Genomic DNA, 16,811 nt, shown 5'->3' on the forward strand with positions numbered 1-16,811 from the left:
AACTGGTATGCGACGGGAGAACGAACTACGAAACACCATTTGGGAAACCCAACGACGTTCATCGTTGCTTGAATTAAAAAATTGGCTGACGCGATCGAAAAATCGAAGAAGACCAAGGTCTGAATTGAGCTCTAGAGCTTTGACGACCACAAGAGCACTTGGTTGAAAATCAAAAGCAATGCCTACTAAGAGGATAGATACAATGAACAGAGGTTTTGGAATGACGAGATTCGTAGTCAGTTCTGACAAATGCTACGCTATGTTTCCCCCTTTTTTTTACCACATAGCATTTTTATCGTCGTCAATTTCAAAGGTATGGTCACGGGGCTAACGAGAATGCACTTGCCAAGATTGGTCTGAACATCAAAGTCGATGAGAAAAGACCAAACGGCCGGCCGATATAACGGCTAGTGATTTACAAGTCTCGCGACTGCACCCAGGCCCTTCACAGAGTAAACTGGCACAACCAGTGAACACAAACCGATCCCGCTTCGGAACGGGAAAAGGCCAACTATTCCCCTCTACACAATAGTAAATTACACAGGACTTTAGGTCAATTTGAATGACTTTGATAGAGTTATGTGATATTAGAGTACCTGACTGTTTCTGGTCGCTTTGAAAGTGAATTATTAAGGGGATGAGAGGAATTCACACATCCAGCTGTTATTTTTCACCTAGCATAACACTCGTTGAATAAAAGGGATATCTAGGATCAATTTGATGGAAACAGCTAAACGAATCTCATGCGATATGACTTTCTCGAGGCAAGGTATAAAAAGGTCGCTTCCATTATACTTGCAATCTACCCAATTTTAGAACGAAGGTTTTTGATGAGGACACATTTTCTAGCGCGCGCGGAACCTTCGTACAACTGAATGGTAGAGAAAGAGTCATTTAAAAGACTGGGAAGCATATGATATCAGCATACCCAGCAGATGACTGCTAGCGGAATAGACAAAATTGTAACGTTGCAGGTGACATGTTTTCATTCCAGACGACGTTTCTTCCCTTTTCTTATTTAACGTTAAATCTGTTCGATTAGGTAGACCAGTGGGGATCATATTCGCCACATCTCTTCTTCATAAGCTTAGCCTGGGTGGAGTCAAGAGGTCATCAAAGTACTACTACTACGATTTTCTTCTCTCTCTTCTGGTTTTATAACTGAAAGATGACATTCATTACTTCTGGTGGTTTCCCAACGGTCTGAATTGCAAAGGGCGGCAGGGCGAACGACAATCAGGTAGATTTTGGCTTTGAGTTCGCCATTCGCTGAGAGCATTGATCTGAATTGTTCGTATGCAGCATTGAGAAGGGCTGACAGTGAATGCACTGGGGTATAATCTGCAGAGTTGCAATTAAAATGCTTCGGGAACAATGATGACTCCAGGTATCTTGTCCGCATCATTTCGGAAAAATGTTAAGTCACCTTTTTGCCCACCACGCAGACTTCGGAAACCAAGCGACACGACATTTAAGCCCGCAAACTGGCAACAAATCAAACGCAGGTTTGACCCAGAAAACGCGAGTTAATTCACTGCCCCAGAAAATCTAGGAGATGGAAGCTGGACGAACTAGAGTTTATCAAATCGACAACTAGTCGTGTAGTGAATCAATCTTCGCAATCCTTTTCGGAACAACTGAAGTTACTCAAGAATGGACTATACTTTGCTGCCCCCAACGATGAGGATCTCTATAAAGGAAAAAGAACACATAAGGACTACAAAAGTAGTCGCGATCAAGGAAAATGACATTAGCTAGGCCTGGTGCAACAATAACACAAGGAATTAGAAGATAATTCAGGAAATTTGAAAAAAAAACAGTAAAATATATTAAGGCGGATATTAAGGGGAATCCATTGCAGATGCATTGGAAAAAGACGTCTACGAAAATGGATGAAGAATAAACTTAAGAATGGGCCTGAGAGAAAACTCAGGAAAGAAAGAGGGAAAAATCATTTACGCGGAAATGTCACTAACACATCAAATAGCTGCTATCCACTTGTTACTGGTGTTGCGCTTTGTATTGCTGGCTTTAAGGATAATTAGATATACAGTCAGTGTTGGGTTGATAGCTGGGTAGAGTAAAATCAGTTGTAAGGAACAAGCCGATTACCCCAAAATCACCTTGTTTGAGTCAAAAGTTGTTTGTACAGCATAGTATGACTATGTTGTCTTAATCAAACGTCGGGGCGTGAATCAGGAAATCACCAGTGGCAGACCAATTGAAACAATCCGAAATTCAACACCATCAATTATTAAAAGGAAACTGGGCGCTGGTTATATTACTAATTCTGCTTTATTTGACATATAAACGACCATGAGTGCTACTTACAAGCCTTCGCATCTTATCAACTACATTTTCATCCAACCATTGGGTGATATGATAATAGAGCCACATATTGATGCTCGGATATGGTCCCGGGTACCATTTACAAAGTACTGAACACAATCTGGCGAATTTTGTGTAATTTCATTTTAAGAACTCGACGCCATTACATTTAAGTTGTTAAAGCAATTGCAATATTGCTAACAAATGCTTCTCGGAAGTACACAATTTGATTGTGTAGGTTATTTTCAATTTAGCGATAATCATAAGTGAGCATGTTGTCGCTAACAAACAGGCACGCATGTACGAGAGAATTGTAAGCATTGTTGTTGAAAATGCTTTATTTAAATGGATGATAATTGACGATAAATCTATTCCTGCATGGGTTTCGTTGCCCTGGGTGCTCAATGGAATTGCGTCTATTTAGAATAAACGGGATGTAAATGGAGAAAGGAAAAGTGATACTCTTAAAAGCCTCCCCTTGAGTGATGAATCCATTACGAGTAGATGGTCTGAAATAATGCCTGAATTAAATTTCAAGCTTCATTTAGAGGGAGTAATATGAATTACCTCCATAACTAATGAATAATGCCGTTTTCCAAGCTAAATTGTATAATGAAGTTTATAAATCGTTATTTCGTTACTCCTTCGACGGCACTCAACTGAGCGAAAACTAAATATTGAACGTGGACGACATCATCATTTTCCGACAAATTCCAAAATTCAGCAAAATTTCAATTAGATTTCATTTTATCCTGAAATAGCTGATTTCATTTGATTAAACTCACGTACCAGGCAGACATCCTAATCATATCCACCCCCTGAACTATGTCAATAACTCCTGAACGAAACCCCCAAAAATATTTCAGCCCCGACAGATGAAATTCTATGTGGGCACCGGCATCCCCATCCTCGGTTATGAATGCGGCCAACGTTAGGATGCCTACTCGAAATTGAACGTTTCCTGCTGTATCTGGCAGCAGCCTTGAAGGTGTAACGTCAGCTATATATCAATCTACTCAAAGCTACATGACAGCGGTGTATATGACTAGATTTGATGTCGTTCATGCTTTCCAATCCAGCCACTCGTCAAACGTAACATCCAATGTTCAGGCTGTAGTGAACTGATGAAGAATAATATTGAATTTTCCTCTTATGGCAGACGTCAAACATGTGCAGTGGTTGAGGAGCCATTTCGATAGCTTCGGAGATAAGTCCTGTGGAGGTTAAATTAGCCAACTAGCAGCAAGTCGCGGAGCGCAGGTTAGTACCTTCTGTCTCTTGTCTGTTTACGGAATTTCCTCCAGGATGGAGATATAATTTAATGACGTCTGTGTATTTATGAACTATGGACGGAAAGCAAAAAAGGGACACTAGCCCTGTTACAGCGCAACAAGGACCCCATGTCAATACTTCTTTGGTAACCACGTCAGTGAATGGCACTCTGCGCAGTTTTCAAATGAAATTGGAAAAGTTATTGATTGGACATTTTTAAAGGAGGTTTTTTGAGGGTAATTGAAATTGACGTAACGTTAAAGTTTGAGCGTGATAATGAAGCTCTTAAGTGGCCGTGAAATGGAGGTTTTACTTGGTTGATGTCGTTCTTTACATGTAAGAATGCATGAATTGAAGTACCTATTTTCATGATAACGTTAATAAAACTCGAAAATGTTGGAGAACCTTTCTCGTATAAATACTCGTACGTATCTATATTGTAGTGTATTGATTCCAAATATTAACAGAGTATCTTTGACATTTGGTCTTCCATTCTTTGCAGGAGAGCGTTTTTTCTTCGAAGAATTCCAATCTCTTCTCCTTTTCTTCAGTCTTTTTCCCGTTCACAAGTGGAGTCGGTTCGTCGTGATCGGTTTCGCCATTTGGTTCTATCGAATGACTGATCTGGGTGCAATCTTGTGGCTTTTAAATCCCCATCCAACGTATCAAGCCACCGTTGTTTAGGCCTGCCTTTTGGTCGTTTACCATCGACTTCGATGTTCAGACCAATCTTGGCAAGCGAATTCTCGTTAGCACGAATTACATGATCATACCATCGAAGACGCCTCTCTCGCAATTTCTCCACGATTGGTGCAACCACATAATGGACGCGGATATCCTCATTTCGGATGTGATCAAAACGTGTCACGCCACTAGTCCAACGCAGCATCTTTGTTTATATAACCGCAAGATGCCCTTCATTGTCTTTTATAGTTGGCCAACACTCAGAACCATAGAGAGCGACTGGACGGACGACATTCCGGTAAATTTTAGATTTAAGATCGCAAAGAACACCAGTTGTGAAACGCCACTTCATCCAGGTTGCGTTAATGCGTGGAGCAATTTCATAACGCAGTTCTCCACTGGCTGATAGCGTTTACCCGAGGTATTTAAATCGCTCAATTCTGGGCAGATCACTGCCGCTGACAGTGATTGTGCCTGTTTCATGGGGATCGGTCGTCAAAAATTCAGTTTTGTTTAAATTCAATCTGAGACCGTGTTGCATGAGACGATCATTTCATTTTTGAACAAGTTGCTCGAGATCAGTTTTGCTATCAGATGCTAGGAAAACATCATCTGCATAAAGCAGTGTGTAGGGCGCAGGATATCCCGTGTGACGGTGTCGATAACAAGAACAAAGAGGAGTGGTGAGAGGGCGCTTCCTTGGTGAATACTAACACAGACACGAAGTGGTTTTGATACACCCGCCATACTTCGAACTTTACTTTTCGAATCGTGGTAGAGCAATTGAACCCAGCGCACGAGTTCTTCTGGCGCTAAGTGTTGTCATAAAGCATACCAGATGAGTTCGTGTGGCACACGGTTAAACACTTTCTCTAGATCCAGAAATGCAATGTAAAGAGGGCGATGCTTTTCACGGTGTTTATCCATTAGTAACCGCGCAGCGTGTATTACGTCAGTAGTTCCGCAGTTTTTGACAAGTCCGGCTTGATTCACGGTTATTTCAACGATTTCGCGAATACGGTTGTCAAATCTTCATGGTATGGGAAAGTAACTAGAATCGCTAGAGCTAGAAACTCATATCGACGGCATTATCATTTGAGTCACACAGAAAAATGATCAAAAATTTGTCCTAGTAATAATGTGTAAGGAAAAATTCGCTATCTGGTAACTTATGGAAGACTCTACTGGCGATACTGCCAGGGATCTTAAATGCGTTTTGGCAACTGGACATTTTTTTAAGATTGTTGAGGTTCTTCTTTGGCGAATACTATCGCCATATTAGTTCGTTAACGATAATTTTGCTAATTGGAAGCAGCATGAAAAAGAGGTGAACCCTTATCATTTTTACTGTACTGAGGTATCTGTCACTTCAGGATACGTTTGAGAGTATTTCTGTAATGTATCGAGTTTACCAGGATTATAGGAAGATTAAATTCTGGAGAAGTATTTTCATATGAATTTGGTCGATTGTGAGATAGATTCAGATTTCTGAATCATTCCATATCTATTTTTTTCAGCTTTTGCACGAACATGCTAACCAGACTATCCTGTAAACGATCCATATTAGATAGAAATCGGCCGCAAGTTCAACATCGATCATTTACATGACTGAACTGTCGATCAATAGGGAGAGAACAGTCTTGTTGGCTGGACGATAGAGAGAGAATATCGGTGAGAATTGCGCCGCAATTAAAAATGGCCATTTTTTGGTACTACTCAGCTCGTCAACCATGTCCGGAAGGTGTGTCGCAAGACCTTACCGACTGCAGTAGGTAAAATAAATCTTATGAAATGCAGCATTCCGAGCACCGTGTCAAAAGGGAATTTATTATTATTGTGCTGGTCAGGGAGGCAGAAGCTTGCACAGAAGTCTTTCAATGGGCCGGCTAAGGACGCTAAGGGTAGGCTCCTAATCCACGACAAGCAGCTTAAGAAAAAGAAGAAGAAGGAATATTTCACGACTCTCAGTCAAGAAAAGTTCCACCTCTTCTGATTAAATAGTTAGTTGCATACGGAAATGGGCTGCTTGTCTAAGATAAGAGAAACTATCTTTGCCATCAAAGCACTCAAACAGTATAAAGCTGCCGGATATTGCTGTCTCCGTAAAGAACTTTTCTGTGCAGCTTCCGTTGTTTTCTGCATAGTTGCTACTTTACTTTATGATCGTTGGTATTCCAAAGAAGCGCATCCGTTCGCGACAACTGGAAGGGTATTTGCGTGTTTTCTGTTATGAGGTACTTTGGCTTGTCAAAGTACGGGCCAGGTATCGATAGACGTGGTAGAAATATGTATAGATAGATCACACTTTAAGAAAGGATAACAACTCGATTGCTGACTATGCTATGCAATAGTATGGTCTATCTTTGAGTGGCCCTAGAGTAGTGCAGAATAGCCGCGGAGGTGTATGCACTCCTAAGAAAGACCTGGAAAACTAAATCACATTTCGGCGAACCAATAGTGATCCCTCGTGGTTGATACGCTATGCTTTATTTAGGGGACAAATGCGGTCATATATATGCATCGTTTGATGACCGGCGTGCTAAAAGCAGGGCAGGGCACCACATGATCCCTTGCTTAAACATAATTTGAGTGATGAAAACTAGCTCTTTTGCGATAATCGCATTACCTCCTACCCTTATTCACTTGTAGGAGAAATGAAAAGCAGTTAAAAACGCATACGGATGTAAAGGCGACCAATCGTCTTGTGAACATTTGGAAAATGAGAAGTATCGGATAACTTTAATGTTAACAGACAAGATGACTTGGATGCTCGCCTTCATGAAGAGTGTTACAAGATAAGAATGGTCATTAGATTGCCACGGATCTTTTGACATTATGAAGATAGCAACCTGCAGTCATGGACTCAGTGGCATTTTCAGAAGTTCCGATAAAAAAAGTGACTAATCCCCTCCAAAGAACGATGACCACATTCCATACGTGTCTTTTTTCTCTGTCAGCAGAACAATATCTACGACAAAACTTATGGGGTAATACCACTCCAGTCGATTACGACAGCCAGTCGCACTAAGCATGGAATTAGTGTGGAGCGGGTACCAAATATCGGCGAAGCTGGATCCACTGAAGAAAGTGGTGCTGATGTGGGCACGAGGGTACTCGAACATCGTTGGTAATGAGGAGACTAAAAGAGGCCAAGGATATGACTCCAGAATTGTAGGACCGAAGCGAAGAGCGAAATCGTGAAGATATCTGCGGCAAAGCGTCAGCTTTATAGTCCATTGGGAAGGGAACACCTATAGAACCCAATAAAGATAACCTGGAGTAAATTGGGTTGATGTGCTCATTTTTTGCAGTCAATATGAAAGACAAGACAAAGCTCTTCATATACAACCGCTTGTTCAGACCTCAGTGAAAATAGCCCGGAAAACACCTCTTCACAAAATAATCTACACATTCTCTCTTTGCCTATGGAAGACATTCTCAGACCTGTGAATACTTACGAGCTTAGTAGCAGCCCTCCAAATATACGCTTTAGGGGATAGCACAATGGACCCAATATGCGTACATGTCTGAAAGTAACGTATTCCCTGTCTGAACTTTGTATTATCGGGTATCCCGATGGAAAGAGTTTTAAAGGCCTAGAATTTCATATACAGGCGCTACCATCACTTTTCAGCCAAGTAGCTTCTGAGGATGAGCCCTTGAAAGATCTGACCAGTTTCCAGCTTGCTGCACTGCCCCGTCTTATATCCTAAGTCAAAGCTAACACTTACTTCAGAAAATGCTAATCGATACCTTCGTAAGAACTAGGGGATCTGGTAGCGCCTGCGTACCCAAGTGATCTGAAACTCTCAGTAGATATTAATGTGAATGCTCAACATATTTCTTGGTTTACAATCCTAGCTATCCGTTTGATCAATCAAGTCCGTTTTACCACTGCGAGCGTGGGATGTACCACAACGATCTTCGGGCCAACGAGGAGTTAAGTTATCGACCTTGTTTGAGGATAGAGTGGTCCTGAGTCCGCCACCTACTTTATGGTGGGCCGCACTAATTTTGAAGGAGCAACTCACTCCTTTCCCGACCACTCCTGGACCACTCTTTTTCTTGGACGAATACTCGATACCTTAGAGAGTTTTTGATGGCTCTAGGTTTCGACTGCAGGGCTGATGCAGTCTCATTAGACGCTGCCTCACCTCTATCAAGTGGAGCAGCGTGATCGAAAGTGTTTACAGATGTTGTTGATGCCGTACAATTCAAAAACCTGACAAGAGATGACCGAAACTGTTGACATGCAACCTTGGTTGATCTGAGCCTAAACACTGAATTTAATCTAACTACTCCAGGTGAACACACAGTTATAGAGAAATGCAAATCTAGGGCTAAGTTCAATGAATTTCTTGATAATAACGTGCAGGTCCTTAAGGCGACTAAGGACTTCTTTGGTGATAGACCCTCAACCAGAAACTCTAGATGACATCTAGGAAATATGTTTCTAGTATGTCTTTCTCTGGATTACGCGTCTTCCCTTTTAGAAGGTTAAGGTATTCTTCAAACAACAAACACAGGAAAGAAGTATATTAATTGACTCATTGTTGTGTGAACTGTGAAAACTGCTCAAAAATATGCAAATGACGTGGTTGCTGATCGAAAACTGGGAGCGGTGTGTATAAATGTACAACGTATCTTCGATTTGATTGGTGGTTAGTGCCTCAAAAAAATGGTTTCAAAAAATCAATGCGCTCAATGGTACGAGTATTATTTACAAAAAGGCGGAAACTAAACGGTCTTTGGCTTCTACAGATAAGCGGATGAACCCTTCAACTTTGCGAAGAAGTCAAGTATTTGGGAGTTATACTAGATGAGGAACTTCATTCATTAAATATGCAGAGGTGAAGATGACTCTCAGAGCCTGTAGGCTTTATCTTGACATGGAGACTTAGACTTCATGAAGTAATGTAGAAATACGCTGCCGTCATTAGTCCGCCTATACAGTAGTATGATGGGTTAAGATGAGACAAAAGTGCTTTCACTGATAACTAGCCTCAATACAAAGAACTGTAGGCCTGAGTTATATCGATCCAATGAGTACGACATCCGGTGCAGTCCTGCATCGAAAGAGAGAGAAAGAGAGAAAAAAGTAAATTGGATAATTGACCAGCGAATGAAGGACAGCCGCGTGATAATCTGCAATGAACGGAGCAGCTTTGCATGTGGTATTAAGTGTTCTCCCAGATGTCTCGATCTACTTTGCACAAGTGCCGGACACTGTCCCAGGACGTGTATAGAGGTTTCGTCCTCATCCTCACAAAACCTGCAGGCAGTGTCCGTAGATATCCCTAGATTCCCTAGGTGATAGTTCAGCCGACAATGACCAATGAGAATTCCCACTATGATTCGGAGGTTCTTTTTGGTGAGGTTTAAGCAATCCTTTGTACGTATGGGTTCGTATCCCCCAATAAGCACCCTGGACTGCTCCATCCCTGGTAGGCCCGCCCAATATAGTTCCCTCAACCGTTTCTCTTCGTTTCTTAGATTCATAGCCATGAAACCGTTTCCGATTCCACAGAAGGGTTCTAGCCCGTCTAAAGGCACCCCTGCTCCCTGCTTGGCTAGTTCATCCGCTGCCTCGTTGCCTTCCAACCCAGCATGGCCTGGAACCCAAAGTATGCAGACCTTGTTGGACGACGCGAGTGTATTTAGTCCCTCAAAGCATTCCCATACCAGTTTAGAGTTCACCTGGTTGGACCTAAATGCCTTGATCGCTGCTTGGCTGTCGGTGAGAATAGCTATGTTCTGCCCCCTGTAATTCCTTTGCAGATTAAAGGAGACACATTTGTCTATGGCGTATATTTCCGCCTGGAATATGCTAGTGTAGCTGCCCATTGGCTCAAAGTACATTTTCCTTGGACCAATGACACCGGCACCCGCTCCCACTGCTGTGAGGGATTCGTCAGTGTACCATGCAATCAGTTGCTGGTTTAAGCCGTATGTCGCAGCCACGCTCTCCCAGTTTGCCTTGTTACTCGAACATGTTTCAAACTTCTTATGAAGTGAAACCTCGTTGTCATGTTGTCCCTCGGTATCAGTAATTCGGGATACCGCCTAGAAAGGATATCAATCTTCCTTCGATTTAGGCAGCTCCCCGCCTCACTCATACTACCGGCCATCCTGAATATTGATCTCCTTGCCTGCATCTGTATGTGGAGATGGAGAGGGGTTAATCCCAGAAGGACCTCCAGGGATGCCGTTGGGCATGTCCTCATTGCCCCACTGATACACACGCAAGCCAGCCTTTGGAGCTTATGTAATTCCCTAGCTTGTGTGCTGAGTTGGGTTCTTTCTGCCCAGATTACCGCTCCATAGATAATCATTGGCCTTACTATTGCAGTATATATCCAAAGTAGTATCTTCGGGCTGCAACCCCATTTTTTTCCTGCTATGAATCTGCAAGTCATCAGAGCCCTCGTGGCTTTCCGACAAGTGTTTCCGACATGTGTCTTCCAGAGTAATTTTTGGTCTAGCGTGATTCCCAAATATTTCACCTCTGTTTCTCGTTTCACCTCCATATCATCTGATGTTTTGGCTTTCAGGTGATCCAGCTTACGCCTCCTAGTGAATGGTACTATGGTGGTTTTGGTTGGGTTGATCCGCAGTCCCACCTTCCTGAACCAGGCACTAGTAACCCTTAATCCAGTTTGGATTCTATCACATAGGGTATCTTCATATTTGCCCCTACAGATTAAAACAATGTCGTCCGCGTACCCCTGGACTTGTATTCCAGTATTAGTTAACACGTCCAGTAGTTCATTCATTATCATACTCCACATCAGCGGCGATAGTACTCCACCCTGTGGACAGCCTTGAGTGGTGTTCATGATATTAGAATTTGTACCTCTATTTGTCTGCTTTCTAACATTTTGCCCATCCAGAGTGCCAGGGTGTTTCCAACTCCTTTGCGGCTCAGGGCATCCTGCATCTCTGTGTGCGATGTGTTGTCGAATGCTCCTTCGATATCCAAAAACGGGCACAGTGCAATTTCTTTTGTTTCTATGGCGTCCCGTAGTACTTCTGTCAGCTGATACAGAGCAGTTTCAGTTGACCGTCCTGCCCGGTAAGCGTGTTGACAGTGATGTAGGGGATTACGCTTTAGTACGATAGTTCTAATATAGTTGTCTATGACCTTCTCCACCGTTTTGAGTACGAACGATGCTAGGCAGATTGGTCTGAAAAATTTAGGATGAAAAGGATCCTTTTTACCCGCTTTCGGAATAAAGACCACTTTTGCCCGTCCCCATGCCGTTGGTATGTAACCCAGTGCTATGCTCCCCCTTACCACCCTCAGAAGAGATTCTAAGATAATTCCTAGGCCTCTCTGGATAAGTGCTGGGAAAATGCCGTCTACTCCGGGAGATTTCATTGGTTTAAAAGTTCCCACTGCCCATCTTAGCCTAGCTTCTGAGCATACCTCTTTTGCTAGTTTCCAGCTCTCCTCACTTCCCCTTTTATTCGTTGTTGGGGTGTCAGGCAGATTGTTGTCGCCTGCCACCGAGGGTAGGACCCCGGGAAATGAGTTCTGAGAAGTAGGTGTACCCTGTCCTCCCCATTCTCGGTGAATGATCCATTTTCCTTTTAATTTCGGACATAGTGCAAAGGGGTAATATGGGGTGACAGTTTTCAGCAATTAAACTGCACATCTTTTATGTACCTTCAGAGAAACATTTGTTAAAAATTATGGAAAGGGAAGAGAAATGTTCTGTCTGGGAAAGAGATTTGCGATTGCCATTAGTATCACCTACGTCGATGAAACATTTGACAAAGACAGGGTTTAGAAAAGAAATGTAAGACGCATACGATAAAACAGGATCGGATGTATCGAAAGAGGGTTATGAAGGCGGGATAGATTGAAAATTGGAAGTTGTGATCGGAAGGCCAGGAGACGCTGAAACCTATCACCATGGATAACCAAGGTACATCGAATTATAAACTTATCACGCATTCAGTGCCGATAAAATAGGCTAAAAATTTAGCCCAACTGATATTTGTAATTAATATTTCCCATGAAAAATTATATAAACACCAACTGGAGAGATCTCAAATGAGGAAACAAATAAAATCGCATTTTCGAATTTCTGAATTTTCAAAACGCCAAACTAAACTCTTTACAATCATCTTTTTAATCTCTTTGTTAACTCATCTCTACTTTCAATTTTTCTTTATTAAAAGCGATTTCAGTAAATCTCAATAGGATTTAATTTGGGCCAGTTCGCTATTATTGTAAAATGTAAACGCTCTGCCATTGTTATACGCTTGTTAGTGATTATGATGCAACGTTTCATCTCGAAACCATCGAAATACATATTTCCCTTTCTTTGGAAAACTTCGATTGTAATAATGCCTGAAAACGAAGATAACCGCGATCTATAATACTACTACGGCGATCTAAACTTGATTTTTTTTCTAAATTTCAAGGAAACCTCAAATTGTCTGGTGCGATTACGTAAAAATGACGATACGAAAATGATCAAAGAGCGTATTGGCATGTGGGCACTTCAAATGGTACTTTTACTTACTCTAGCGCTCATTGTAGTAATTGTCTCCTAGTTAGCCTCAGCCTCGCTCGCAGCATCCACCTGTAACGACAACAAAGAGGGAAAACAAATTACCTTTAGTGCTTTTGGCGATTCACTTGAATATTTCAATTACACCTGAAGAACGCGACTCGTGACCATTACAGAGTTGAATGCCGAAGAAACATCAACTCAGCAACTCCTACTCAAAAATGCGACACTAAAAAAAATTCGCGCAAATGCTTAAGTACACGTAATTGGTTTGCAATTCCGGAAGTATCTCCGCCCCTGCAGACAATTGGTTATGAAACGAATTAAATTTTGATGGCGGAGTTGAATATTTGATTGAGTCGAAACAGGAGATCAGATTAAATTGGCTATTGCGTCTTGCATCAAGGTTAATTCGCTTTGATTGCCAGCTCATGAGCCAGTGCATGTCATGCGCAGTGTTTTGGGTTTTCAATAAGTTATTAGCGAAAATTGATAAAGCTTTTGAGACAATAATATCAACTCAACAGATAGTGGCATAAATAGAACCGAATCAGTAATTATCATGAATAACACAGAAATTCCCGAGGTGGAGTTGAAACCTCGCGATTAAAGCAAGTATTACTAAGTAAGTACACACGGCTCACGTCGTAATTAAAAAGATTCGTGTGTAGACTAATCCGGTAATGTTTATTTAATTCATGGTTCCATCTACGAAATAATAAAAAATTTAGGCCCAAAGGAGAGTATGTCAAGGGAAGGTGTGTACATTTAATTAATCGCATGACATGGTGACAACTTTTATGTAACTCTGGAGATTGACTTTAAATATAAATTAGCTTCATATGTGACAGATACTTTGGGGCAGATTTTCTGCGCAGTGATATATTGATGGTGGCCAAAAAATTGCAAAAGTGCGAATCACATCACAATAGGATGAGAAATCGGCGACAAATCACGCATGGTAAACAACGTAACGAGTAGAGCAACTCTTCAAGGTTGCTGACCAATTGGGTCTAATATTTTTTTGATCTAACATTAGCAAGATATTGGTACCAGAATATCTGAACTCTCCTCACTGAAGTTATGAAACCCTAACAGCAATAGATGTGGCTTCATTCTTTTTTCTGACATCTGGAAATGCAGTTACTTCAACATCAAATTAAGCTTTTTAAGCTTCCAGGGCATCCTGATTTCGCATTCAATTGATGACAGACCAGACAGAAAGAAATTATCTTCGACTTTTTTGATTCGGTTGACTCAATCTGATCCGCGCTCATGTTTCTGGCAAATACTTTCTGTCGCACGTCCAGGACAAAGATGATTTCGTTAGTCGCGCGAAGGTTTTCTCAGCGCTGCTGTATGGGAGCTACATGTGGACGCTTGGCCTTCATCAAAAAGCGACGATTTGCAATCGAGGTACTATAGTTCGACACTCTTAAACAAAAAGTATAAGCGAGATATTTTTAGATGTTTTGATCAGAAGACGAAAGTGGCAGTGGGGAGGTGACGGAGAGAAAGGACGACAATAATATACAGTCGCGGTCAATGAAATGTGGGCAAGCTATACAAGTTCAATAAAAGGGTTTTATGGAAACACAGGTACTTTTTTATATATATATATTGCAGGTAGTAAATTTTTTAGCGTAAATAGATGCGATCTTGAAGGTTTTAGATCGATACGCAGTTCGCTCCGAGCTCTCGAAGCGAACGGTCATTAAGAGCAGAGCTGATCAAGAATCCAGAAGGACGTATACGTTCTGGACAGTGGTGCCATTCACGTCCGAAAAAGGGTAACTGTTATAAGAACATTAAATTAAAAAAATATTGTTATATTCCAGAGCTGCTTCGCACAACAGCAAATACGGGCTTGGGGACAGGATGTCCGCCAAGAGGTGTAAGATGATACACCCTGAGGAGATGTCATCGGAAGAAGAAGGCAGCTCCCCAGAGCTGGAAGCAATGAACGCGACCCTCCTCGAAAAAATCGAGCAAGAAAAGGCTGCGATGGTCCAGCAGCTGGATTGTCAGCAAAAAATTATAAAGCGGCTAGAGGATCGCTTGGCATCCCTCGAAGGGAGGATGCCAATCGCAACATCGGAGCAGCAGCAACGACAACATCTGCAAAATGGAGAACGCGAACAACGACAACATCATCGTGAACAACAACAACACGAGCAACAACTGAAGGAGCAACAACAGAAGGATCAACATCATCAAGATGGAGAGATGTGCGTCGTCATCCAAGAAGAGGAAGGCGACGAGTTCAAATTCGTCCAGCGGAGGAAAAAGAGAAACAAAGAAAAGGTGAGTGCAAGTAGAGTTAATGCCACTCCGGCAAACCCTCAGGCACCCTCCCCCCAGACTACCCGCCCAAAAAAGGCAAAAATTCCGCCCATCACTGGGTATAAAATCAATGTTCCTCAATTCTTGAGGATATTAAAAGAGAAAGGGTTAAAAGCAACCCTAAAAAATACGAGGGCCGATAGGACCCTCATTTTTGCTCAAAGTCTTGACCTTATTAAGGAAAAGAGACTGCATGCCACGACCAGTACCCCTCCGACTTTAAGGACTCAATCCTTGGTCATCCGTGGTCTTCATAGAGAGACTGACCCGGCTGACATAATGCGCGAACTCAACGAAGAGTACCCGCACCTAAAGTTGAAAAGCGTGTCAAATCTAGTCACGCGAGCCGACAAACTTGCCCACAGCCTGAACCCGGCGCTTCCGTTGAAGTCGCAATCGGGGCTGTGCATGGCTACTTTCGAGCCAGAACAAGATCTAAACGAAGCATTTACGGTGAAATATATCCTTCACCAGAAAATTTCGCTTAAGAAAGTCAAGCCGATTCAAGAAGTGCAGTGCTAGAACTGCCAAAACTTCGGCCATATCGCCATCAATTGCTCCATCGTACACCGGTGCGTGAGGTGCACGAAAACCCATGTGCGAGGGGAATGCTCAAATCCCGCCGCAAACAAACCAACTTACTGCAATTGCGGCCAGTCCGGACACCCCGCCAACTACCGCGGATGCCCGGCATAAAAGGACATGGTTGCCACAAGGGAAGCTGGCAGGGCGAAAAAAAATACCGAGACCATGAAAGCCAAACAGGCGGTGACTCAGATGTCACAAAGCTTGGCCAAACCGGGCGTTTCTTACGCTCAAGCAGCTAGGAATACTCTCCCTAGAGCTGCAGCCCCCCAAACTCCTCTTACCCAAACAACTAGGAACACTATTCCTAGAACTACAGCCCCTCAAGTCCCTCAAGGCAACAAGTTGGCCTTCCAAAACTTGGTCGAAACTCTCGCTACGGCCCAAACAAATGAACAGCGACAATTAGCCGCTATCCAACTTTTGATGAGTTTATGGAGTTAAAAGTCGTCACATTTAACTCCGCGTCCTTGGTCTCACACGCCCAACATGCCACCGCACAAGAGTAGGTCGATTCCCTGAAAGCAGACTTCTTCTGTGTTTCAGAGACACATTTAAAAAGCAGGCACATTGTTAATTTTACCGGATATAACATTATCCGGGACGACACCAACAGCGGTTCCGCCCTTTTAGTCAGAAAAGACTATGCATTTGAGGAAGTGTCCATCAAAAACCTGCAGACCTATCCCACGGCAGCGGCCTTAGTTAAAACTAACGGCAATAGACGCATCTTAATAGCTGCAGTCTACATAAAATGTAACTCACCCTCTGAACAACTGGGCCAATACTTACAAATCTTGAGCGATCTCCAGTCTAAATCTAAATACCGAATTTTTGGTGGGGAAAACCAAAATGGGGTTGCCCTCGAAAAATGGATCCATAATCAAAGTCCATTAAACCAGCTTGAGATGATCTTGCCAGACAAACCCACAAGGCCTGCAAGTCAGTCAATACTTGACTATTTTCTAATGTCCGTAGACGCCACTCTCACACTGCAGGTGTTAACGTTCAAAACTTTACCGGGGATGTCCGATCACTTCGCAGTTGAACTTATACTTCCCTTAAACTCTCAACTGCAAA

General features: G+C 42.5%; 1 protein-coding gene across 5 annotated transcripts in view; it reads right to left on the reverse strand.

Moving 5' to 3' along the window:
* LOC119656288 (SH3 and multiple ankyrin repeat domains protein 3) overlaps positions 1-16,811 on the reverse strand; it is a 561,166-nt gene that overhangs the window by 404,637 nt on the left and 139,718 nt on the right. For all 5 annotated transcript variants that reach the window (XM_038062721.1, XM_038062722.1, XM_038062720.1 and 2 more), the window contains exon 4: positions 12,816-12,875. The gene's annotated coding sequence lies outside the window, so the exon portion shown is untranslated. The remainder of the gene's footprint in view (positions 1-12,815; positions 12,876-16,811) is intronic.

This window comes from Hermetia illucens, chromosome 4, assembly GCF_905115235.1.
Source record: "Hermetia illucens chromosome 4, iHerIll2.2.curated.20191125, whole genome shotgun sequence".
Classification (NCBI taxonomy): domain Eukaryota; kingdom Metazoa; phylum Arthropoda; class Insecta; order Diptera; family Stratiomyidae; genus Hermetia; species Hermetia illucens.